The following is a 26,530-nucleotide window of genomic DNA, read 5'->3' as shown; positions in this document are numbered from 1 at the left end:
TAAAGCTGCTTCTCTGGATTGGGTTAAAAAAATATATAATCCGACATAATTGAGAAACATTCAGTTGTAAATCAGTAGTAGTGAAGTATTTTTTTTGTATACTCATGGATTAATGAACATATAATTTATAAATGCCTCATGAGCTTAGGCCAACTGTTTTACCCCACCAGAACCCCAAATATAAGCTTGTTTTACTCCAATGGTTGTCAACAAAGTACATTTTAACAAACACTATATAGTCTGAAAACATAGTTAAAACTATAATTGTTGTATGACCAGTCTTTGCATCCATAGCTCTGTCTATGAATTTGAGTGGTTGCATTTCTCCAGCCCCATCCCTCAGCTTTTTACTGAAACAGGGGCCGGGACACACTTGTTGTATTATTTCTACTGCTGATTAAGGTATTAATGCAGTGTTCAGGGGAGCCTTTTTGATTTAGTGTGGAAGTCACAGTCAGGATGTGATAGACATGAGCTTTTGGTAATACTGGCAGTGATGAATGTGTGTAGTCAGTCCCTCACAGGGAGAAATGTTTCACAATCTCTCCAGATGAGTCACACTCCACACTCATATTGCCCTTTTTAGAAGCTAATTGGCGAATTATAGTCAAGTCCCACACTTACCATCAATTGAAAAATCATGCTGCTTTCTTTGAAAACTGGTAAACCTTTATTTCTCACTGGCTGGAAGCAAGTTGCACTTTGCGACAGCTTCAGTAATCAAGGTATTCAATAAAAAATATATCATCCTTATGAAGTAGGCCTCTTTTGTCTGAAACAACAAGTCACCATGGCAACAAACTATATTATTACAATTTCTAAGCAGCATGTATCAAAAGATTTGAAATTACGAATGATGTGTAATGCCAACATGGTGGTATATTGGTGGTCAGTTGCCACAGCCCTATGATGTAAGAAGAGAACACATACACCCTCAGGCTACAACTCACATATGTATCCCCAGACAACATTGCTGTGCCTCAATCAAATCACATCACCCTTCAGGTGCAGATGCATCTGAAAAACTCAAACATTTAATTTTCCTCGAATCCTCATCCGAGCATGAGAGAAGCTTCAGAGTGTTGATTGATAGATTTGGACCAAAATGGGAAGGGGCTCGGCTCATATGCTGTCAGCGCACTCAGGTGAAGTTGTATCTAAGTTGCCACCTGGAGCCTCCTAAAGATCAACGTGCCACTTAATCAAACATCAGGCCAGCAAGCCCCGGTGTCAGCTGGACTAGGCCTTCACTATCAGGCAGAGATTCAAATTCACCCCCATCTGCTCAATGAATTGTACCGTTTGCAACAAAATGGCCGACATTAAGATCACTTTATTGGTCAATCGCACACAAGGTCCAACCGAAATTGAACCCAACCCCAATACCGGTCACATGTTTTACAACACCTACTCATAGGGCTAGAAAAGAAATTCCACAACTTAACTTAAGAGCGCACACCTGTTAATTGAAATGCATTCCAGGTGAAGCCTCATGAAGCTGGTTGAGAGAATACCAAGAGTGCAAAGCTGTCAAGGCAAAGGGTGGCTATTCCGAAGAATCTCAAATGTAAAATATTTAGATTTGTTTTAACACTTTTTTTGGTTACTACATGATTTCATATGTTATTTCATACTTTTTATAGTTCTTCACTATTATTCTACAATGTAGAAAATATACAAAATTAAGAAAAACCCTTGAATGATTAGGTGTTCTAAAACTTTTTGTAACGATGTGCGCTGAGAGTCGAGAAGCAAGTTCAGGGAGTGAGTGTTTTAATAAATAAACGTAACATAATACTAAACAAGAAAACACGAACAACGCACAGACATGACACAGAAACAATAACGCATGGGGAAGGAACTCTGGGAAGTGATGGAGTCCAGGTGAGTCTGATGACACGCAGGTGCGCGTAACGATGGTGACGGGTACGCGCCATAACGAGAAGCCTGTTGACCTAGAGGCTGAAGAGGGAGCACACGTGACACTTTTAACAGGTACTATGTATGCATGCACTACCGTTCAAAAGTTTGGGGCCACTTTGACATGTCCTTGTTTTTGAAAGAAAAACACTTTTTTTTTGTCCATTAAAATAACATCAAATTGATCAGAAATACAGTTTAGACATTGTTAATGTTGTAAATGACTATTGTAGTTGGAAACAGCAGATTTTGTATGGAATATCTACATAGGCTTAACTTCTTGGTGACGGGGGCAATATTGAGTAGCTTGGGTGAATAAAGTGCTCAGAGTCAACTGCCTGCTACTCTGTTCCAGATGCTAATATATGCATATTATTAGTAGTATTGGATAGAAAACACTCTGAAGTTTCTAAAACTGTTTGAATGATGTCTGTGAGTATAACAGAACTCATATGGCAGGTGAAAACCTGAGACAAATCCAACTAGGAAGTGGGAAATCTGAGGTTTGTAGTTTCATTTAAGTGATTGCCTATCCAATATGCCGTGTCTATGGGGACAAATTGCACTTCCCAAGGCTTCCAGCAGATGTCAACAGTCTTTAGAAAGTTGTTTGTGGCTTCTATTGTGGAAAGGTGTCGAATAAGAGCTGTTTCAACAAGTGTACTCGGCTGAGGCCAATCAAGTTGATTTCATGCGCGGTCACGCGGGCACGCCGTTCCTTCTTTTTCTTCTGTAATGAATACGCTATTGTCCGGTTGGAATATTATTGAAGATTTATTATTAAAAGACCCTAAGGATTGATTGTAAGATTGTTTGACATGTTTGTACAAACTAATGGAACCCTTGACTTTTCATCTGGATTTTGCGCTCACGCATTGTGCCTTTGGAATAGTGAACTAAACGCGTGAACAAAACGGAGGTATTTGGAGATAAATATGGACGTAATCGAACAAAACAACATTTCTGTTCTCAGATGATTGACTATTGTGCTTTTGCCGTGAACGCTTAGTTTAAATCTGACACAGCGGTTGCATTAAGTGTCATGCAGGTGAATGAGGACCCAAAAGCGACTTGGCGAAAACAGAGTCTTTAATCCAGAAAAGTAATTCTACAAACATAAGACATAATTCCACTCGTAATGACGAGAACAGACTGGAGACTCGATCAAGAACTGCAGGTTGCCTCGGGAAGGCACTTGAACCTAGCAGACTCAGACACCTGCTCTCCACGCAGCATCTGAGGGAAACACGACACGACAGGGCGATACACAGACACAGCACGGTGAACAATAGACAAGGATCCGACAGGACAGGAACGGAAAACAAGGGAAGAAATAGGGACTCTAATCAGGGGAAAAGATAAGGAACAGGTGTGGGAAGACTAAATGATTGATTAGGGGAATAGGAACAGCTGGGAGCAGGAACGGAACGATAGAGAGAAGAGAGAGAGGAAGGGAGAGAGAAAAAGGGGAACGAACCTAAAAGACCAGCAGGAGGAAAATGAACAGAGGAAAAGCAAAATGACAAGACAATCTAAGACAAAACATGACATTAAGAACAAGTTTATCTTTAATTCTACGTAAAACATGTATCTTTCATCAAAGTTTATGATGAGTATTTATGATATTTGATGTGGCTCTCTGCAATTTCTCCGGATGTTTTGGAGGCATTTCTGAACATGGTGCCAATATAAACTGAGGTATTTGGATATAAATATTAACTTTATCGAACAAAACATACATGTATTGTGTAACATTGAATCCTGGGAGTGTCATCTGATGAAGATCGACAAAGGTTAGTGATTCTTTTTATCTATATTTCTTCTTTTGTGACACCACTCTTTGGTTGGAAAATGGCTGAATGCCTTCTGTGACTAGTTGCTGACCTAACATAATGATATGTTCTGCTTTCTCCGAAAAGCCTTTTTGAAATCAGACACTGTGTTTGGATTAATGAGAAGTGTATCTTTAAAATGGTGTAAAATACTTGTATGGTTGAGGAATTTTAATTATGAGATTTCTGTTGTTTTGAATTTGGCGCCCTGCAATTTCAGTTGCTGTTGGCGAGGTGGGACGCTAGCGTACCGAACGATCCCAGAGAGGTTAAAAAGACCCATTATCACTAACCATCACTCCTGTGTTCCAATGGTACATTGTGTTAGCTAATCCAACTTTATAATTTGTCATTTATAATTAGAAAACCCTTTTGAAATTATGTTAGCCCAGCTGAAAATTGTTGTTCTGATTAAAGAAGCAATACAACTGGCCTTCTTTAGACTAGTTGAGTATCTGGAGCATTTGTGGGTTCGGGTACAACGCTGTGTACTACTCCCTTCACAGAACAGCGCAAATTGGCCCTAACCAGAATAGAAAGAGGAGTGGCAGGTCCCGGTGCAGAACTGAGCAAGAGGACAAGTACATTAGAGTGTATGGTTTGAGAAACAGAAGCCTCACAAGTCCTCAACTGACAGCTTCATTAAATAGTACCCGCAAAACACACGTCTCAATGTCAACAGTAAAGAGGCGATTCCGGGATGCTGACCTTCTAAGTAGAGTTTCTCTGTCTGTGTTATTTTGCCCATCTTAATCTTTTCTTTTTATTGGCCAGCCTGAGATATGGCTTTTTCTTTGCAACTCTACCTGGAGGGCCAGACAACAAAAAATGTGTTTTTCTTTCTAGAACAAGGACATTTCAAAGTGACCCCAAACTTTTGAATGATTGTGTGTGTGTCATCCATTAGAAGAAGTCAAGATAGTGAACAGACCTAAAGCTCAATATATGGCCCTGTCACATGTATAATGGTTTGACGAAGGTCTACTTAAATGTTTTAAGCCATCTGTTATAATCTGTCACTAATTGCGTTTTTATATTTTAGATCCTAAAGAAAGCGTTACTGTCCTTGTCCAAACATCACTATCTGTATGCAATATCTGTTGAAATCACTTTGTTTTGTTACCACTGTCACCATGTGTAAAACCTTTACCCCCATTTCGTGGTATCCAATTGGTAGTTAGTCTTGTCTCATCGCTGCAACTCCCATACGGACTCGGGAGAGACAAAGGTAGAGAGCCGTGCGTCCCCTGAAACCCAACCAAGCCGCATTGTTTCTTGACACAATGCCCACTTAAGCCGGAAGTCAGCCGCAACACTGTGTCAGAGGAAACACCCGTACACCTGGCGACCGTGTCAACGTGCACTGCGCCTGGCCCACCACAGGAGCCACTAGTGCGCGATGGGACAAGGACATCCCTGCCGGCCAAACCCTCCACTAACCCGGACGACGCTGGGCCAATTGTGTGCCGACCCATGGGTCTCCCTGTCACGGCTGGCTGCGTCAGAGTCTGGACTCAAACCCAAAATCTCTAGTGGCACAGCTAGCACTGCGATGCAGTGACTTAGACCACTGCTCCACTCCGGAGGCCCTGCAGTGACATTTCCATAATGGTTAGATAGTGTTCCTGAGGAACAAAGTTTCCCCCCCCAACTGTTGGATAACATAACATGTTTGATAAGAGAAGAAAGGATAGGACTTAGGCTATGTATTGCTTTTTAATAAAGGAGTTAGACTTATGTTTGCCTTGAGATGTTGGCAGCGAATGGGCACTTGAAGTTCACAAAAACTAATTGCTTTGCATTCTCCCTCTGTCAAGATTCACTCACCCTTGCATATAGAATCCATTAGTTTTTTTCCTGAGAAATATATATTTGTTATAGTTCTTCTCAGTTGCCTATGAGTTACTCAAATTCTAATTCAGCTCTTCCAAAAGTCATTACTGTGTGTTGGGTGTCACACTGGACTTTGTCAAAGAGCTTTCCAAATGAGTCCAGTCTAGTTTTCAGCCCTTTAAAGATGATCTGTTTTGTGGCAAGGGACTCAGAGAACCCAGTCATCTTTCAGCCCAGGGCAGAAAAGCTACATTACCATTAGGGCTAATACAGTTTGATGTGGCTCATTGGATTTTCTTAGGCCATTGCATTACACCACTATTTTCAATGGCAAATTGGTTGTGAGGTTGATCTCTCCCTAATGGTCGGTTCTAATGCAAAGCTAATGTACTGGTCATCAAAGCCTGCCTCTTGAATTTAAATTGCATGTGCTTGTGCACATGCATGTCTATAGACATAAGATGAATGAACAAAGATGCTTTCAATGTCAGATAATCAACTAGAAAGTATTTTAACCTAAGTTGTCCTATGAGCAAAAAAGACTTGTCCTACGTTGTCAGCCATTAACAGATGCCAGAGTACATTCTTTCAGGATCATCTACCATATTAAATGCTTTTCATACATTGGAGAAGTAGAATAAATGTGTTTCACTCAGGAGAACTCTGTGACAATCGCTCTGTGGCTGAATGTCACCCCCAGTGCTAAACCTCACCCTCTCCCTCGCAACCCCTCCCCAGTGCTAAACCTCACCCTCTCCCTTTCTACCTCTCCCCAGGGTCCAAACCTCATCCATGCTTAACTCTTTATACCCAGATTATCTGAATATAATGATATTTAATCTGCCCATCCCATTCGAACTGCAGCGCCTCGTACAACACTGTGTTAAGAGCATGAATGGACGATTTGAAAGAACCATCTCTTGGTTTACGTGGACATACCATGTTATCTGAAAGTAACTCGTTTCACTTGAGTCCTAAACTGCAAGGGACCTGAGCGAGCAAAGGGCCTGGGACCCATGATCCCTTGATCCGTGCCTGCGTTTAGATGATGTTGTGTATGCCGTTATCAATGACATGGTTTTGGTTGGCAAATTCACTTGGAAGATTTAATTTTTGAAAATTCTTGGCCCCAACCCAGCTGAGAAATTTGATGTAATGCATGCAACAGCATGCTTTTGATCATAAGGTGAATTGTAGATTCAACAACCACAGAAAATAATTAAAAAGAAACAATTTGACAGAATAGAAACCAGTTGAGTATTCTGTTGTTTACTTCAGCAGTGGCTGGCCATATTCCAGGTTACATTTTTGCTCTAATCATTGATAATCTACCTTTTGCAACAAAACAGCTAGTCACAAAAATATTGATATTGAACATGAACTTGCATTTAAATTCATGCGCAAATGTCAATGGTCCTGTTACCATGCAGCTAGTAAATTTACCAACCCACGGTGGAGAACGACTTGGTTTAGCCCCTGTATTCTAAATTCAATGCTAAATTGCCCAAAATGTGTTTGCTAAAAGGATTTGTAGTACAGAAGGCGTGCTCCATCCCACGGGAAACATATCAGCATTTCTGTGGTGTAGCTCCTAGCATAAATTACTGTGGCTCTTAGCCACCACTCCCAGCCTTGCTATGGCTCTCTTGTGAAATTCAGCCGAAGATAATGGCATCTAGACAGATTTGTCATTGACATTTTACATGGCTCTCCCTCGCACAAACGAATACAAATGAATGTGGCTGCCTTTAGATATTAGTATTTTTCTCCTGATGACTGGTAGCTAAGGAATTTGTAGTTTTGGCTTTGGCTGTCCCTTATCACCAGTGCTGTATGCCTTTCTGTTGGTTCTGTGTATTCATTATGTGAAATATAGTTGTGTTTACACCCAGGAGTATTGCTCTACTTTTTGTAATACATACATATTAGAGGGAGTTGTGGTTCTGCTGTGAAATTACTTGGTGAAAGAACGTGAAACCAAATGGCTGTTATTATCAAAATATACGGTATCCAAACACAGCATTGAAAAGAGACATTTCACTGTTACATGACACTGTGTGAATAATGAAAAATATCAATGACATCACCAGGGTCACAAGCATTTCACGGTAAGGTTGTATTCGGCGCATGTGACAAATAAAATTTGATTTGATTTGAAAATGTCTGCAATTGTTCTGTTTAAATGAAATATACAGAGAAGAACTAGAAAAGCTCAAGGGAAATGGTTTGTTAGGGGATTAGACACAGGAACAAATTAGTGTAAAACTCTTTATGGCTTTGCAAAGTTCCGTGTAGCTGGCCAGGATCAAGAGCAGAGCTGTTGTTAGGTAAGGCCTTAGCAGTGTTATGGGCTGGTTAGTGTGTCTGCTATAAACTGTAGCTATTGTTAACCCCGTTCACTTCTACCCTGAGTATGCACCTGACAGAAATGGCATTTTCACCAAGGACCAAATGTCTGTCTCAATATCCCCACGGTACTTAGGTTGTGTGAGTACAGAGAAAGAGGAGAGGAGGGAGGTAAGGGACCACTAGCTATTCCCCCATTGTGGCTCAGTAAACCGGGGGGGATAGAAAGGCCTGGAGGATGCAATCATGAGGACAGGGAAACATTTGGTGGCCCTGTCTGCCAGGAGACAAGGGGATGGTTGAGTAGCACTAACAGCCTTCCTCCTTCTTCCCTCTAGTTTTTCACCCATCCTTTTTCAACGTGTATGTCTCTATTTGTTAGGGTTGTGACTGTCGTCGAGACCTCCTGCAACGTTCACAGCTACAATCTGGTATTCCCCACATCGCCCTACATACCTGGGATTTTGGACTCGTTCAACCCAAGTTTTGGCACAATGCTTTTTGAATTGAATTCAGTACAACTGTTGTTGTTTTTTGGTCATTCTGCCTGAGGTTTTGTCATCCTTTAATTACAATACTGTATGCACACATTCCTGATAAGACAGATGGATTTGTGCGCTGGAGAGATAATTGTCACCGGCAGAAGTCTGCTCATCATTTGATAGAACAACATTGCAATTGCCCGTAACCCTCCTTCTGTAGTAACACAGCCTGAAAAGCCAACACACAAGTTCTATCAACTGACAAAGCAAAAACAGGATTTTAGATTTTTTTGCAAATGTAATAAAATTAGAAAACTGAAGTATTCAGACTCTTTACTCAGTACTTTGTTGAAGCTCCTTTGACAGTGATTACAGCCTTGGGTCTTCTTGGGTATGACGCTACAAGCTTGGCACACGTGTTTTTGGGGAGTTTCTCCCATTTCTTCTCTGCAGATCCTATGGTTGGTTGTTGTAGTTGGCTGTGATTGGCTCCGGCTGGTTCACAATCGACCAGTGAAAAACCATGATTGAAAGGCAGACACTGTCAGGCTTTGCGGTACGCAAAAGTCTAAATGGGATACTTGGGACTTCCCAACTCTGACTTCGCCCCATTGAAGTTGAAATGTACAACGGTTAAGGTAAGGATTAGGTAAGGGGTATGGCTAGGGTTTATGGTATGGACAACCCAAGGATTCTGGATAGCACTAACCTTTTTGGCATGAAGGTCATGACCCATAATGATAAGACATGAGTCGTAAATGTGTAACTCTACCTTCAATTGTTTTTCCAAGAAAGTCATTTGTCAGCTTTTCCAATAAATAATCATCTTTCTGGTGAAGTGATATGTGCTCCATTTAACTGCAGCTGGATGTATTTTGTCACCAAATGTTGTCTATCACGAGCATCACTAGCATATGTGTAAATGTAATCGTCATGTTTTTTAAATATATTATTTATTTCACCTTTATTTAACCAGGTAGGCAAGTTGAGAACAAGTTCTCATTTACAATTGCGACCTGGCCAAGATAAAGCAAAGCAGTTCGACACATACAACGACACAGAGTTACACATGAAGTAAAACAAACATACAGTCAATAATACAGTATAAACAAGTCTATATACGATGTGAGCAAATGAGGTGAGATAAGGGAGGTAAAGGCAAAAAAATGCCATGGTGGCAAAGTAAATACAATATTGCAAGTAAAACACTGGAATGGTAGATTTGCAATGGAAGAATGTGCAAAGTAGAAATAAAAATAATGGTGCAAAGGAGAAAAAATTAATTCATTAAATACAGTAGGGAAAGAGGTAGTTGTTTGGGCTTAAATTATAGGTGGGCTATGTACAGGTGCAGTAATATGTGAGCTGCTCTGATAGTTGGTGCTTAAAGCTAGTGAGGGAGATAAGTGTTTCCAGTTTCAGAGATTTTTTGTAGTTCGTTCCAGTCATTGGCAGCAGAGAACTGGAAGGAGAGGCAACCAAAGAAATAATTGGTTTTGGGGGTGACTAGAGAGATATACCTGCTGGAGCGTGTGCTACAGGTGGGAGATGCTATGGTGACCAGCGAGCTGAGATAAGGGGGGACTTTACCTAGCAGGGTCTTGTAGATGACATGGAGCCAGTGGGTTTGGCGACGAGTATGAAGCGAGGGCCAGCCAACGAGAGCGTACAGGTCGCAATGGTGGGTAGTATATGGGGCTTTGGTGACAAAACGGGTTGCACTGTGATAGACTGCATCCAATTTGTTGAGCAGGGTATTGGAGGCTATTTTGTAAATGACATCGCCAAAGTCGAGGATTGGTAGGATGGTCAGTTTTTACAAGGGTGTGTTTGGCTGTATGAGTGAAGGATGCTTTGTTGCGAAATAGGAAGCCAATTCTAGATTTAACTTTGGATTGGAGATGTTTGATATGGGTCTGGAAGGAGAGTTTACAGTCTAACCAGACACCTAAGTATTTGTAGTTGTCCACGTATTCTAAGTCAGAGCCGTCCAGAGTAGTGATGTTGGACAGGCGGGCAGGTGCAGGTAGCGATCGGTTGAAGAGCATGCATTTACATTACATTACATTTAAGTCATTTAGCAGACGCTCTTATCCAGAGCGACTTACAAATTGGTGCATTCACCTTATGACATCCAGTGGAACAGTCACTTTACAATAGTGCATCTAAATCTTAAAGGGGGGGTGAGAGGGATTACTTATCCTATCCTAGGTATTCCTTAAAGAGGTGGGGTTTCAGGTGTCTCCGGAAGGTGGTGATTGACTCCGCTGTCCTGGCGTCGTGAGGGAGTTTGTTCCACCATTGGGGGGCCAGAGCAGCGAACAGTTTTGACTGGGCTGAGCGGGAGCTGTACTTCCTCAGTGGTAGGGAGGCGAGCAGGCCAGAGGTGGATGAACGCAGTGCCCTTGTTTGGGTGTAGGGCCTGATCAGAGCCTGGAGGTACTGAGGTGCCGTTCCCCTCACAGCTCCGTAGGCAAGCACCATGGTCTTGTAGCGGATGCGAGCTTCAACTGGAAGCCAGTGGAGAGAACGGAGGAGCGGGGTGACATGCATTTAGTTTTACTTGTATTTAAGAGCAATTGGAGGCCACGGAAGGAGAGTTGTATGGCATTGAAGCTTGCCTGGAGGGTTGTTAACACAGTGTCCAAAGAAGGGCCAGAAGTATACAGAATGGTGTCGTCTGCGTAGAGGTGGATCAGAGACTCACCAGCAGCCAGAGCGACCTCATTGATGTATACAGAGAGAGACTGCCAGAGGTCCGGACAGCAGACCTTCAGATTTGACACACTGAACTATCAGAGAAATAGTTGGTGAACCAGGCGAGGCAATCATTTGAGAAACCAAGGCTGTCGAGTCTGCTGATGAGGATGTGGTGATTGACAGAGTCGAAAGCCTTGGCCAGATCAATGAATACGGCTGCACAGTAATGTTTCTTATCGATGGCGGTTAAGATATCGTTTAGGACCTTGAGCGTTTGCTGAGGTGCACCCATGACGAGCTCTGAAACCAGATTGCATAGCAGAGAAGTTATGGTGAGATTCGAAATGGTCGGTAATCTGTTTGTTGACTTGGCTTTCGAAGACCTTAGAAAGGCATGGTAGGATAGATATAGGTCTGTAGCAGTTTGGGTCAAGAGTGTCCCCCCCTTTGAAGAGGGGGATGACCGCAGCTGCTTTCCAATCTTTGGGAATCTCAGATGACACGAAAGAGAGGTTGAACAGTCTAGTAATAGGGGTGGCAACAATTTCTGCAGATAATTTTAGAAAGAAAGGGTCCAGATTGTCTAGCCCGGCTGATTTGTAGGGGTCCAGCTTTTGCAGCTCTTTCAGAACATCAGCTGAACGGATTTGGGAGAAGGAGAAATGGGGAAGGCTTGGGCGAGTTGCTGTGGGGGGTGCAGTGCTGTTGACCTGGGTAGGAGTAGCCAGGTGGAAAGCATGGCCAGCCGTAGAAAAATGCTTATTGAAATTCTCAATTATGGTGGATTTATCAGTGGTGACAGTTTCCTATATGTGACAGTGTTTCCTATGTGCTGCTGTGCAAAATTTAGCCTTCACAGATGTACATGTACAGTACCTTCAGAAAGTATTCACACCCCTTGACTTTTTCCACATTTTGTTGAGTCACATCCTGAATTTGCCATTGTATCTCATAATGCCATTGTTTTTCAATGTTTTAAAACAAATGGATTAAAAAGGAAAAGCTGAAATGTCTTGAGTTAATAATAATTCAACCCCTTTTGTTATGGCAAGCATAAATACGTTTAGGAGGAAAAATGTGCTTAACAAGTCACATAATACACTACATGACCAAAAGTATGTGGACACCTGCTCGTCGAACATCTCATTCCAAAATCATGGGCATTAACATGGAGTTGGGCCCCACTTTCCTGCTATAACAGCCTCCACTCTTCTAGGAAGGCTTGCCACTAGATGGTAGAACATTGCTGCGGGGACTTGCTTCCATTCAGCCACAAGCATTAGTGATGTTGGGCGATCAGGCCTGGCTCGCAGTCTGCGTTGCAATTCATCCCAAAGGTGTTCGATGGGGTTGAGGTCAAGGCTCTGTGCAGGCCATTCAAGTTCTTCCACACTGATCTTAACAAACCATTTCTGTATGGGCCTTGCATTGTGCACGGAGGCATTATCATGCTGAAACAGGAAAGGGCCTTCCCAAAACTGTTGCCACAAAGTTGGAAACACAAAATCGTCTAGAATGTCATTGTATGCTGTAGCATTAAGATTTCCGTTATCTGGAACTAAAGGGCCTATCCCGAACCATAAAAAAACCGTCTCAGACCATTATTCCTCCTCCACCAAACTTTACAGTTGGCACTCTGCATTCAGGCAGGTAGCGTTCTCTTGGCATGTGCCAAACCCAGATTCGCCAGTCGGACTGCCAGATGGTGAAGCGTGACTCCAGAGAACACGTTTCCACTGCTCCAGCCGACACTTGCCATTACGGATGGTGATCTTAGTGTTGTGTGTGGCCATGGAAACCCATTTCATGTCGTGAGTGTTGCAACCACGCGCCACGCGCTTCAGCACTCGACGGTCCTGTTCTGTGAGCTTGTGTGGCCTATCACTTTGCGGCTTAGCCGTTGTTGCTCCTATATGTTTCCACTTCACAATAACAGCACTTACAGTTGACCGGGGCAGCTCTAGTAGGGCAGGCATTTGATGAACTGACTTGTTCAAAAGGTGGCATCCTATGATGGTGCCACGTTGAAAGTCACTCAGCTCTGCAGTGAGGCCATTATACTGCCAATGTTTGTCTATGGAGATTGCATTGCTATCTGCTCGATTTTACACATCTGTCAGCAACGACTGTGGCTAAAATAGACGAATCCACATTCTGTGTCCACATACTCTTGTGTATATATAGTGTTAGTTGCATGGATTCACTCTGGGTGCAATCATAGTGTTTAATATGTTTTTTTTATGACTTCCTACTTTCTGTGCCCCACACATACAATTATCTTTAAGTTCCCTCAGTGGAGCAGTGAATTTCAAACACAGATTCAACCACAATGACCAGGGAAGATTTCCAATGCCTCGCAAAGAAGAGAACCTATTGCTAGATGGGTAAAAAGAAAAAAAGCAGATATTGAATATCCCTTTGAGCATGGTGAAGTTATTACTTACACTGGCTGGTGTATCAATGTATCCAATACAACACAACTGAGTACCATGCTCCATATTTTCAAGCACATAAGTGGCTGCATCATGTTCTGGGTATGCTTGTAATTATTAAAGACTGACTGCTGAGTTTTTTCAGGATAAAAAATGAATGGGGTAAGCACAGGCAATATCTTAGTGAAAACCTGGTTCAGTCTGCTTTCCACCAGACACTGGGAGATGAATTCACCTTTTAGCAGGACAATAACCTAAAACACGCGGACAGATCTATACTGGAGTTGCTTACCAAGAAGACAGTGAATGTTCCCGAGTGTCCGTGTTACCAGTTTTGAATTAACTCTGCTTGAAAATTTATGGCAAGACATAAATGGTTGTCTAGCAATGATCAACAACCAATTTGACAGAATTTGAAGTATTGTACAATGCAGGTTTACAAAGCTCTTAGAGACTTACACAGAAATACTCAGAGCTGCCGAAGGTGATTCTAACATGTATTGACTCAGAGGTGTGAATAGTTATGTCAATTAGATATTTCTGTATTTAATTTTCAATACATTTGCGAACATTTAAAAATAAATGTGTTCACTTTGTCATTATGGGGTATAGTATGTAGGATGGGTGAGAAGCAAAATCTATTTAATACATTTTGATTCAGGCTGTAGCACAACAAAATGTGGAATAAGTCAAAGTGTATGAATACTTTCTGAAGGCACTGTATTTATCAAGTCCATGATGGAGAATTATTTATATACAATGCCAAATTGAATTTGATGACCTCAATCATGGTCTTGGGAAATCCTAGTTAATAACTTGACATTCAGCATGCAACTCTATGCTATTTAGATAAGTGATGGGCCTTCTGTGAACACACACATGGTTTTCAGGTCAAATTGCTCCTTTCAACAAACTACCCAAGTGGGGATGATTCGTTGAGCAATAGGTTGAAATAAAAACCCAGAGTACGCAACGGTGACCTGAGTACCTTAATCAGGAGATGCCTCTGTAGAAGCCTGGAGAAGTGTTGTCCTTCCGTCATTTACCTTTTGTGTCGGTATGACAGGTCTTTACATTATTCAACATGCAGCACATGCTCCCCCCATCTGTCACCATATTAGCCCAGGCCGCTCCTCTCCCCATATCTCCTGATTGGTTGGCAGTGCCATCAATCATTCCTGGGTGAATTAGTCTTGCCATTCATATCAATAGTGAGGCTGCGGAATGCCCCTGACCTTCATCCTGCCCTCTTCTGTATAAACAGAGCTTTACAGAAGGCACAGAGAAGAATTCAGCCAACTTAATGAGTGCTGTAACATTCTCGAAACCATTTACCCCCTCACCTCCCTCCCTCCCTTGCCCTCCTTCCTCCCTCCCCCTCCGTTCCTCCCTCCTTGCTTCTCAACATGACATAAAATTAAGTATGTGCTTTCAGAGAAGGATTTTTTTCTCATTTTACTTTGGCTCTTGACAAGCTGGGGAAATTGGACAGAGGTGTCGTGGTCATGCTTAGTGTTTTGGTTAGTATGGCCTCTTAGCTGAATGATTGGTACTCTGCAGAGAGTCTGTTTTTAAAAGGTGCATGCACAATCATTGTCATGCCATTATGTACAGTTATATAACGGCCTGTGAATTCATAGTTCTGTGAAATGTTTTCATGTTTTGTTTAAAATATGCATAAAGGATATGCAAGACAATCCTATTCGGTTTCAATTGTGATCAAGGATTCTTCCTTCATGAAAATGTGCTATTGATTCACAACAGTATGAAAGTGTCCTATAGACAGAGACTAATGTATATATAATGAGGGACTTTCTGTGAGGAGTCACTGTGTCTTCTCATAGATAACAGGTTTTCCTTCCTAGGGCATCACACATCGACAGCTTGTTTCAAATGTAGTCACTCATCATGTTCTCCAGCCTCTTTGGTAATTGAGATGAGATACCAGAGAGGAGAAACTTGGATCCAAGTGAAAACTAATTTCTTATTCACAAGACGTGAATGCAGTTTTAGTCCACCCTCGTCTCCCCTACCTACCCCTCTCTCTTCTTTTCCCCCTGTGAGTGTGCTTTCTGTACGGGCAGGGCATAGTATTCTGATGGTCCTATTAATAACAATTTCAATAAAATATAACAGCAGCGACTCTTTCAGACAAGTTTTATTATGAGGAATTGAGCAATTTGGCATGAAAACCATGTGGGTGTTCATAGAAGGCATATCACTTATCTAAATAGTCACATGTTGAATGTCAAGTTATTAACTAAGGCTGTAATACAAATTGAATTCGGAGGCCCAATTAAATTAGAGAAGTGTTGAATTGCTTGCTAATCCAAAAAATGGAAAGCTATTGTGAAATGGTTTTGTATTTAGTCAATTTTTCATAGCGACGACTTAATGTTTCACTTCCTGTATTTTGACAAATGTTTTTTTTTTAATAAAAGACCACCGATCAAGTATGGATATATTGTTCCATTCCACCATTTTGAATCACACGCACACACACACACACACACACACACACACACACACACACACACACACACACACACACACACACACACACACACACACACACACACACACACACACACACACACACACACACACACACACACACACTTTTGATATTTTATTATACAATTTTTTTTAGGGGGTAGATCAGTGTTAATATTGCAGATAGATTGTGGCTTCTATCAATGTAATTATCTGCATCATTTCCAATCCCCCATATATACACTGCTCCAAAAAATAAATGGAACACTAAAATAACACATCCTAGATCTGAATGAATGAAATATTCTTATTAAATACTTTATTCTTTACATAGTTGAATGTGCATACAACAAAATCACACAAAAATTATCAATGGAAATCAAATTTATCAACCCATGGAGGTCTGGATTTGGAGTCACACTCAAAATTTAAGTGGAAAACCACACTACAGGCTGATCCAACTTTGATGTAATGTCCTTAAAACAAGTCAAAATGAGGCTCAGTAGTGTGTGTGGCCTCCACGTGCCTGTATGACCTCCCTACAACGCCTGGACATGCTCCTGATGAGGTGGCGGATGGTCTCCCGAGGGATCTCCTCCCAGACATGGACTAAAGCATCCTCCAACTCCTGGACAGTCTGTGGTGCAACGTGGCGTTGATGAATGGAGCGAGACATGATGTCCCAGATGTGCTCAATTGGATTCAGGTCTGGGGAACGGACGGGCCAGTCCATGGCATCAATGCCTTCCTCTTGCAAAAACTGCTGACACACTACAGACACATGAGGTCTAGCATTGTCTTGCATTAGGAGGAACCAAGGGCCAACCGCACCAGCATATGGTCTCACAAGGGGTCTGAGGATCTCATCTCGGTACCTAATGGCAGTCAGGCTACCTCTGGCGTGCACATGGAGGGCTGTGCGGCCCCCCAAAGAAATACCACCCCACACCATGACTGACCCACCGCCAAACCGGTCATGCTGGAGGATGTTGCAGGCAGCAGATCGTTCTCCACGGTGTCTCCAGACTCTGTCACGTCTGTCACATGCTCAGTGTGAACCTGCTTTCATCTGTGAAGAGCACAGGGCGCCAATGGCGAATTTGCCAATCTTGGTGTTCTCTGGCAAATGCCAAACGTCCTGCACGGTGTTAGGCTGTAAGCACAACCCCCAACTGTGGACGTCGGGCCCTCATACCACCCTCATGGAGTCTGTTTCTGACCGTTTGAGCAGACACATGCACATTTGTGGCCTGCTGGAGGTCATTTTGCAGGGCTCTGGCAGTGCTCCTCCTGCTCCTCCTTGCACAAAGGTGGAGGTAGCGGTCCTGCTGCTGGGTTATTGCCCTCCTACGGCCTCCTCCACGCCTCCTGGTGTACTGGCCTGTCTCCTGGTAGCGCCTCTATGCTCTGGACACTACGCTGACAGACACAGCAAACCTTCTTGCCACAGCTCGCATTGATGTGCCATCCTGGATGAGCTGCACTACCTGAGCCACTTGTGTGGGTTGTATAGTCCGTCTCATGCTACCACTAGAGTGAAAGCACCGCCAGCATTCAAAAGTGACCAAAACATCAGCCAGGAAGCATGGGAACTGAGAAGTGGTCTGTGGTCACCACCTGCAAAACCTCTCCTTTATTGGGAGTGTCTTGCTAATTGCCTATAATTTCAACCTGTTCTCTATTCCATTTGCACAACAGCATGTGAAATGTATTGTCAATCAGTGTTGCTTCCTAAGTGGACAGTTTGATTTCACAGAAGTGTGATTGACTTGGAGTTACATTGTGTTGTTTAAGTGTTCCCTTTATTTTTTTGAGCAGTGTATATTTTTGCCATACAGTGCCTTTGGAAAGTATTCAGACCCCTTGACTTTTTCCACATTTTGGTAGGTTATAGCCTTATTCTAAAATGTATTAAATTGTATTTTTCCCATATCAATCTACACACAATACCCCATAATGACAAAGCAAAAACAGGATTTTTGATTTTTTTGCTAATTAAATATCACATTTACTCAGTACTATGTTGAAGCACCTTTGACAGTGATTAGAGCCTTGAGTCTTCTTGGGTATGACGCTACAAGCTTGGCACACCTGTATTTGGGGAGTTTCTTCCATTACTTCTCTGAAGATCCTCTCAAGCACTGTCAGGTTGGATGGGGAGCGTCACTTCTCAGCTATTATCAGGTCTCTCCAGAGATGTTCGATTCGGTTCAAATCCGGGCTCTGGCCAGGCCACTCAAGGACATGCAGAAACTTGTCCAGAAGCCATTCCTGTGTTGTCTTAGCTGTCCTGTTGTAATGTGAACCTTTGCCCAGTCTGACGTCCTGAGTGCTCTGGAGCAGGTTTTCATCAATGATCTCTCTGTACTTTGTTTCGTTAATCTTTCCCTCGATCCTGGCTAGTCTCCCAGTCCCTGTCGTTGAAAAACATCCCCACAGCATGATGACATTCAGGTCAAAGAGTTCAATCTTGGTTTCCTCAGACCAGAGAATCATGTTTCTCGTGGTCTGAGAGTCCTTTAGGTGCCTTTTGGCAAACTCCAAGCGGGCTGTCATGTGCCTTTTACTGAGGAGTGGCTTCCATCTGGCCACTCTACCGTACAGACCTGATTGGTGGAGTGCTGCAGAGATGGTTGTCCTTCTGGAACGTTCTCCCATCTCCACAGAGGAACACTGGAGCTCTGTCAGTGTGACCATCGGGTTCTCTAGGAAGAGTCTTGGTGGTTCCAAACTTCTTCCATTTAAGAATGATGGAGGCCACTATGTTCTTGGGAAACTTCAATGCCGCAGAAATGTGTTGGTACCCTTCCCCAGATTTGTGCCTCGACACAATCCTGTCTCTGAGCTCTAGGAAGAATTCCTTCGACCTCATGGTTTTCGCTTTGTCATTATGGGATATTGGGATATTGTGTGTAGATTGGAAAAAAAATAATGTAATACATTTTAGAATAAGGCTAATGTTTATTTTTTAATTTATTTTTTAATTTGACAAGGTACAAATCTGTCGTTCTGCCCCTGAACAGGCAGTTAACCCACTGTTCCTAGGCCATCATTGAAAATAAAAATTTGTTCTTAACTGACTTGCCTAGTTAAATAAAGATAAAATAAATAAAGCAAAGCAGTTCGACACATACAACGACACAGAGTTACACATGGAGTAAAACAAACATACAGTCAATAATACAGTATAAACAAGTCTATATACGATGTGAGCAAATGAGTTGAGATAAGGGAGGTAAAGGCAAAAAAAAATGCCATGGCGGCAAAGTAAATACAATATAGCAAGTAAAACACTGGAGTGGTAGATTTGCAGTGGAAGAATGTGCAAAGTAGAAATAAAAATAATGGGGTGCAAAATAAATAAATAAATAAAAATAAATACAGTAGGGAAAGAGGTAGTTGTTTGGGCTAAATTATAGGTGGGCTATGTACAGGTGCAGTAATCTGTGAGCTGCTCTGAGAGTTGGTGCTTAAAGCTAGTGAGGGAGATAAGTGTTTCCAGTTTCAGAGATTTTTGTAGTTCGTTCCAGTCATTGGCAGCGGAGAACTGGAAGGAGAGGCGGCCAAAGAAAGAATTGGTTTTGGGGGTGACCAGAGAGATATACCTGCTGGAGCGCGTGCTACAGGTGGGTGATGCTATGGTGATCAGCGAGCTGAGATAAGGGGGGACTTTACCTAGCAGGGTCTTGTAAATGACATGGAGCCAGTGGGTTTGGCGACGAGTATGAAGCGAGGGCCAGCCAACGAGAGCGTACAGGTCGCAATGGTGGGCAGTATATGGAGCTTTGGTGACAAAACTGATTGCACTGTGATAGACTGCATCCAATTTGTTGAGTAGGGTATTGGAGGCTAATTTGTAAATGACATCGCTGAAGTCGAGGATTGGTAGGATGGTCAGTTTTAAAAGGGTATGTTTGGCAGCATGAGTGAAGGATGCTTTGTTGCGAAATAGGAAGCCGATTCTAGATTTAACTTTGGATTGGAGATGTTTGATGTGGGTCTGGAAGGAGAGATTATAGTCTAACCAGACACCTAGGTATTTGTAGTTGTCCACGTATTCTAAGTCAGAGCCGTCCAGAGTAGTGATGTTGGACAGGCGGGCAGGTGCAGGCAGCGATCGGTTGAAGAGCATGCATTTAGTTTTACTTGTATTTAAGAGCAATTGGAGGCCACGGAAGGAGAGTTGTATGGCATTGAAGCTTGCCTGGAGGGTTGTTAACACAGTGTCCAAAGAAGGGCCAGAAGTATACAGAATGGTGTCTTCTGCGTAGAGGTGGATCAGAGACTCACCAGCAGCAAGAGCGACATCATTGATGTATACAGAGAAGAGAGTTGGTCCAAGAATTGAACCCTGTGGCACCCCCATAGAGACTGCCAGAGGTCCGGACAGCAGACCCTCCGATTTGACACACTGAACTCTATCAGAGAAGTATTTGGTGAACCAGGCGAGGCAATCATTTGAGAAACCAAGGCTGTCGAGTCTGCTGATGAGGATGTGGTGATTGACAGAGTCAAAAGCCTTGGCCAGATCAATGAATACAGCTGCACAGTAATGTTTCTTATCGATTGGGGTTAAGATATCGTTTAGGACCTTGAGCGTGGCTGAGGTGCACCCATGACCAGCTCTGAACCAGATTGCATAGCAGAGAAGGTATGGTGAGATTCGAAATGGTCGGTAATCTGTTTGTTGACTTGGCTTTCGAAGACCTTAAAAAGGCCGGGTAGGATAGATATAGGTCTGTAGCAGTTTGGGTCAAGAGTGTCCCCCCCTTTGAAGAGGGGGATGACCGTAGCTGCTTTCCAATCTTTGGGAATCTCAGACGACACGAAAGAGAGGATGAACAGGCTAGTAATAGGGGTGGCAACAATTTCGGCAGATAATTTTAGAAAGAAAGGGTCCAGATTGTCTAGCCCGGCTGATTTGTAAGGGGTCCAGATTTTGCAGCTCTTTCAGAACAAGGAGAAATGGGGAAGGCTTGGGCGAGTTGCTGTGGGGGGTGCAGTGCTGTTGACCGGGGTAGGAGTAGCCAGGTGGAAAGCATGGCCAGCCGTAGAAAAATGCTTATTGAAATTCTCAATTATAGTGGATTTATCAGTGGGAGTGTTTCCTATCTTCAGTGCACTTGACAACTGGGAGGAGGTTTTCTTATTCTCCATGGACTTTACAGTGTCCCAGAACTTTTTTGAGTTAGTGTTGCAGGAAGCAAATTTCTGCTTGACAAAGCTAGCCTTGGCTTTTTTAACTGCCTGTGTATAATGGTTTCTAGCTTCCCTGAACAGCTGCATATCATGGGGGCTGTTCGATGCTAATGCAGAACCCCATAGGATGTTTTTGTGTTGGTTGAGGGCAGTTAGGTCTGGGGAGAACCAAGGGCTATATCTGTTCTTGGTTCTAAATTTCTTGAATGGGGCATGCTTAGTTAAGATGGTTAGGAAGGCATTTAAAAAAAATAACCAGGCATCCTCTACTGACGGGATGAGATCAATATTCTTCCAGGATACCCCGGCCAGGTCGATTAGAAAGGCCTGCTCGCTGAAGTGTTTCAGGGAGCGTTTGACAGTGATGAGTGGAGGTCGTTTGACCGCTGACCCTTTACGGATGCAGGCAATGAGGCAGTGATCGCTGAGATCTTGGTTGAAGACAGCAGAGGTGTATTTAGAGGGCAAGTTGGTTAGGATGATATCTATGAGGGTGCCTGTGTTTAAGGCTTTGGGGAGGTACCTGGTAGGTTCATTGATAATTTGTGTGAGATTGAGTGCATCAAGCTTAGATTGTAGGATGGCTGGGGTGTTAAGCATGTTCCAGTTTAGGTCGCCTAGCAGCACGAGCTCTGAAGATAGATGGGGGGCAATCAGTTCATATATGGTGTCCAGAGCACAGCTGGGGGCAGAGGGTGGTCTATAGTAGGCGGCAACGGTGAGAGACTTGTGAGAGAGGTGGATTTTTCAAAGTAGAAGTTCAAATTGTTTGGGTACAGACCTGGATAGTAGAACAGAACTCTGCAGGCTATCTTTGCAGTAGATTGTAACACGGCCCCCTTTGGCAGTTCTATCTTGTGTGAAAATGTTGTATTTTGGAATTCAAATTTCAGAATTTTTGGTGGTCTTCCTAAGCCAGGATTCAGACACAGCTAGAACATCCGGGTTGGCAGAGTGTGCTAAAGCAGTGAATAGAACAAACTTAGGGAGGAGGCTTCTAATGTTAACATGCATGAAACCAAGGCTATTACGGTTACAGAAGTCATCAAAAGAGAGCGCCTGGGGAATAGGAGTGGAGCTAGGCACTGCAGGGCCAGAGGAACAGAGGAGGAGTAGCATAAGGGTATGGCTAAAAGCAATAAGAATTGGTTGTCTAGAACGTCTGGAACAGAGAGTAAAAGGAGCGATAAAATAGCTTCAAGGTCCAATTTGTAAGTCGCTCTGGATAAGAGCGTCTGCTAAATGACTTAAATGTAAATGTAAATGTATAATGTGCAGACAAAGGTATGGTAGGATGTGAATACAGTGGAGGTAAACCTAGGTATTGAGTGATGATGAGAGAGATATTGTTTCTAGAAACATCATTGAAACCAGGAGATGTCCTCGCATGTGTGGGTGGTGGAACTAATAGGTTGGATAAGATATAGTGAGCAGGACTACAGACTCTACAGTGAAATAAGCCAATAAACACTAACCAGAACAGCAATGGACAAGGCATATTGACATTAAGGAGAAGCATGCTTAGTCGAGTGATTAAAAGGATCCAGTGAGTAGTGAGGTTGATTGGGGTCACGGCTATTTAGACAGCTAGCCGGGCCATCGGTAGCAAGCTAGCATAGGATGGAGGTCTGTTATTAGCCACCTCGTGCGTTTCTGTCGGTAGGATTAGTGGGGTTCCGTGTGGTAGAGGGGATGTAACAATGTAACATAATGTGGAAAAAGGGAAGGGGTCTGAATACTTTCCGAATGCACTGGATATGTTTGTAAACGTACCATTAAAAGGTACCATGATGATTGAGTGTCCAAATAGCTGTACCATGATATTTTCACTGTTACTGTGTAAACCTCCAATTGTTCTCCACTACCCGCTAAAACCTCCCCCATCCCAAGTTGGGGTTGGCATGCCAAATTGATCATAATGGCGAAATTTGATTAACCAATGTCTATGATAGAGCTCAGATACAACCCTTTCCCCCGAAACACACACGCTGGTCCCCTGTTTTGACCATTTTCCCAAGCACTTCAGTGCAGTAAGACCACTAGATTATTTTATGCCACCAGGGCCACAATAATTTGCCCCCTCTCTGATTGTCCAAGTGTGACCCCCTCCCCATGGATTACTGCAGTTAATGCTGCCAGCACTGCCACTTCCTAGGTGGGGGTACTCCACCGGAATTCCCACCAGCTAGATACGAGGTCATCAAGGTTCTCATTAGCAGCTTTGAGAGATTTCTTTGTTGGCCCAACCCTGCCAGGCAGGCTCAGACTCGAGGGGGCGGTGCTACTTCAGTGGGTCTCTGACCATGTTTATCTTTCTGCCTTGGCTGCAAATAGGCTGCTTACAGTACAGTACAGTACAGTCTATCACTCCAGTGTTAATCTGCTAAATTGTAATTACTTTGCTACTATGGCCTGTTTATTGCCATACCTCCTCATGCCATTGCACACACTGTATATAGACTCTTTTTTTCTATTGCGTTATTGACTGTACGCTTGTTTATTCCATGTGTTCCATTCTTTGTTTTATCTTGGTCAGGTCACAGTTGTAAATTAGAACTTGTTCTCAATTAGCGTACCTGGTTAAATAAAGGTTAAATTATTATTTATTTTTTTAAACAGTAGGCCTATCAAACAGATGGACTTCTCCTTCGTGTGTGGGTCGCTCAGGTCGGTGTCTAGGATATAGCGTAGGGGACCGTTCCATCATGATAGGACAATAAATAAATCAACTATATTTGTAATTTATTTTAAATTGTATATCCCATTGTATACCACAAAATTCAAAACTCTCTGTGACAACTCCTGCTCGCAGACACACATTGGCTCTGGCTTTTGTAACCATTTTCACTCACACTTTTACAAACACACAACCCATTTTCCCTCACAACCACACTCCCCCCATATATACACTGGTATAGTTTATGTCCTCTGTTTGCTGTGTTTTTATCTCTACCATGTTCATTCCTGCCATATTTTCGGCTTTCGAGTACTTGTGTTTCAGTTCCTTATCTTTGAAGATGTATTATATCATTAATTGCACTTTCTAATGCTGTATTTTATCTATTTATAAATACTATAAATAGAAAGTCGAATACAAATTGTTTTACAACATTCCCTATCTTGAATGGTTAAGTGTAGTTGTAGTTTATTTCTTCGTCAATTGTTATATTTTATTATTTTCCTGTTTTTTTTATTTCAACCCCTACCGTGGATGGTGTTGGGTGTTCCATTATTTGACCCTACTATGGGGACTTTGTTATTCAGAATAGCAATGGAGCAGTCTTGGTGTCTCTGAGACATTATTACTGTAATCCATAATTTAGTCCATGAAAAGATTAAATAAAAAAACATGTTGTCATGCCACACTCATGTGCAGTATGCTCTGGTTAGGCCTAAGTGTGACCCATCAGAAGAGCCATGGTGTTTCCTTGGCATCTCTATATAGCTGCCGATCGATGTACAGTTTATCAACCACCATAGTGACAAGTCTTTTTTATTTAGTTTATTAATTCAACCATAAAATCCTGATCAGTTTATTCTGGGCTATCTGGAGCGTCCCCTTCATAAACTTAGATAAGCCCCTGTCACAGGCCGACACATAGCCTGTGGCAAAAATGAGGACGCGAACAACAGGTATAGGCCAATTAAAAAAATATATATATTTATTGTGAACAAAACTATTAACTAAACTAACAAAAAGGAATGAGGTGTGGAAGTATCATAATGTAAGGTGTATGTATGTAAAGTGCATGGATGCGTGAATCTGTGTGTGTGAATGACTGAGTGAAAACTACAAAAGAACAAACAAAACAGGTTCATGAGAGAGCGAGAGAGAGAGCGAGAGAGAGAGCGATCCCAGGCAACCCTCCTCTGCCTGCACGAGGAACCGCCCCTGCAATGTAGAGGAGGCGCTGTGACACCCCCCCTCCTTAAAATGAGGGTCCCACCCTCAACCCAACTTCCTCCAACGTATTCGAAACAATTCAAATTTCCCCAAAAACAAAAAAAAGGATACCAGTCCCGGCTCCTAGTAGTAGCCCCGTGTCCCCCAACTGACTGTCCACCCCTCAAACTCGGCAGCCCTGGTACCTGGGGAGCAATTTAAGAGGAAAGAGGCACAGACAGCCCGTAGGGGTCAGCAGAGAGAAGATACAAACTAGGTTAAAGGAGCACGGGACAGAGCATCAGCAATGATATTATCCTTACCACTAATGTGTCTAATATTTACATTTACATTTAAGTCATTTAGCAGACGCTCTTATCCAGAGCGACTTACAAATTGGTGCATTCACCTTATGACATCCAGTGGGACAGTCACTTAACAATAGTGCATCTAAAACTTAGGGGGGGTGGGGTGAGAGGGATTACTTAACCTATCCTAGGTATTCCTTAAAGAGGTGGGGTTTCAGGTGTCTCCGGAAGGTGGTGATTGACTCCGCTGTCCTGGCGTCGTGAGGGAGTTTGTTCCACCATTGGGGGGGCCAGGGCAGCGAACAGTTTTGACTGGGCTGAGCGGGAGCTGTACTTCCTCAGTGGTAGGGAGGCGAGCAGGCCAGAGGTGGATGAACGCAGTGCCCTTGTTTGGGTGTAGGGCCTGATCAGAGCCTGGAGGTACTGAGGTGCCGTTCCCCTCACAGCTCCGTAGGCAAGCACCATGGTCTTGTAGCGGATGCGAGCTTCAACTGGAAGCCAGTGGAGAGAACGGAGGAGCGGGGTGACGTGAGAGAACTTGGGAAGGTTGAACACCAGACGGGCTGCGGCGTTCTGGATGAGTTGAAGGGGTTTAATGGCACAGGCAGGGAGCCCAGCCAACAGCGAGTTGCAGTAATCCAGACGGGAGATGACAAGTGCCTGGATTAGGACCTGCGCCGCTTCCTGTGTGAGGCAGGGTCGTACTCTGCGGATGTTGTAGAGCATGAACCTACAGGAACGGGCCACCGCCTTGATGTTAGTTGAGAACGACAGGGTGTTGTCCAGGATCACGCCAAGGTTCTTGGCGCTCTGGGAGGAGGACACAATGGAGTTGTCAACCGTGATGGCGAGATCATGGAACGGGCAGTCCTTCCCCGGGAGGAAGAGCAGCTCCGTCTTGCCGAGGTTCAGCTTGAGGTGGTGATCCGTCATCCACACTGATATGTCTGCCAGACATGCAGAGATGCGATTCGCCACCTGGTCATCAGAAGGGGGAAAGGAGAAGATTAATTGTGTGTCGTCTGCATAGCAATGATAAGAGAGACCATGTGAGGTTATGACAGAGCCAAGTGACTTGGTGTATAGCGAGAATAGGAGAGGG

The 26,530-nt window shown here is 43.2% G+C and overlaps 1 protein-coding gene across 2 annotated transcripts in view; it reads left to right on the top strand.

Annotated features, from left to right (window-relative positions):
- Positions 1 to 26,530, top strand: part of LOC124039593 (dipeptidyl aminopeptidase-like protein 6) — a 389,264-nt gene that overhangs the window by 104,867 nt on the left and 257,867 nt on the right. The window lies entirely within an intron of this gene.

The sequence above is a fragment of the Oncorhynchus gorbuscha genome, linkage group LG07 (assembly GCF_021184085.1).
Source record: "Oncorhynchus gorbuscha isolate QuinsamMale2020 ecotype Even-year linkage group LG07, OgorEven_v1.0, whole genome shotgun sequence".
Lineage (NCBI taxonomy): Eukaryota > Metazoa > Chordata > Actinopteri > Salmoniformes > Salmonidae > Oncorhynchus > Oncorhynchus gorbuscha.
Note: the sequence above shows the minus strand (reverse complement) of the source record. Positions and strands in the feature narration are given on the sequence as shown.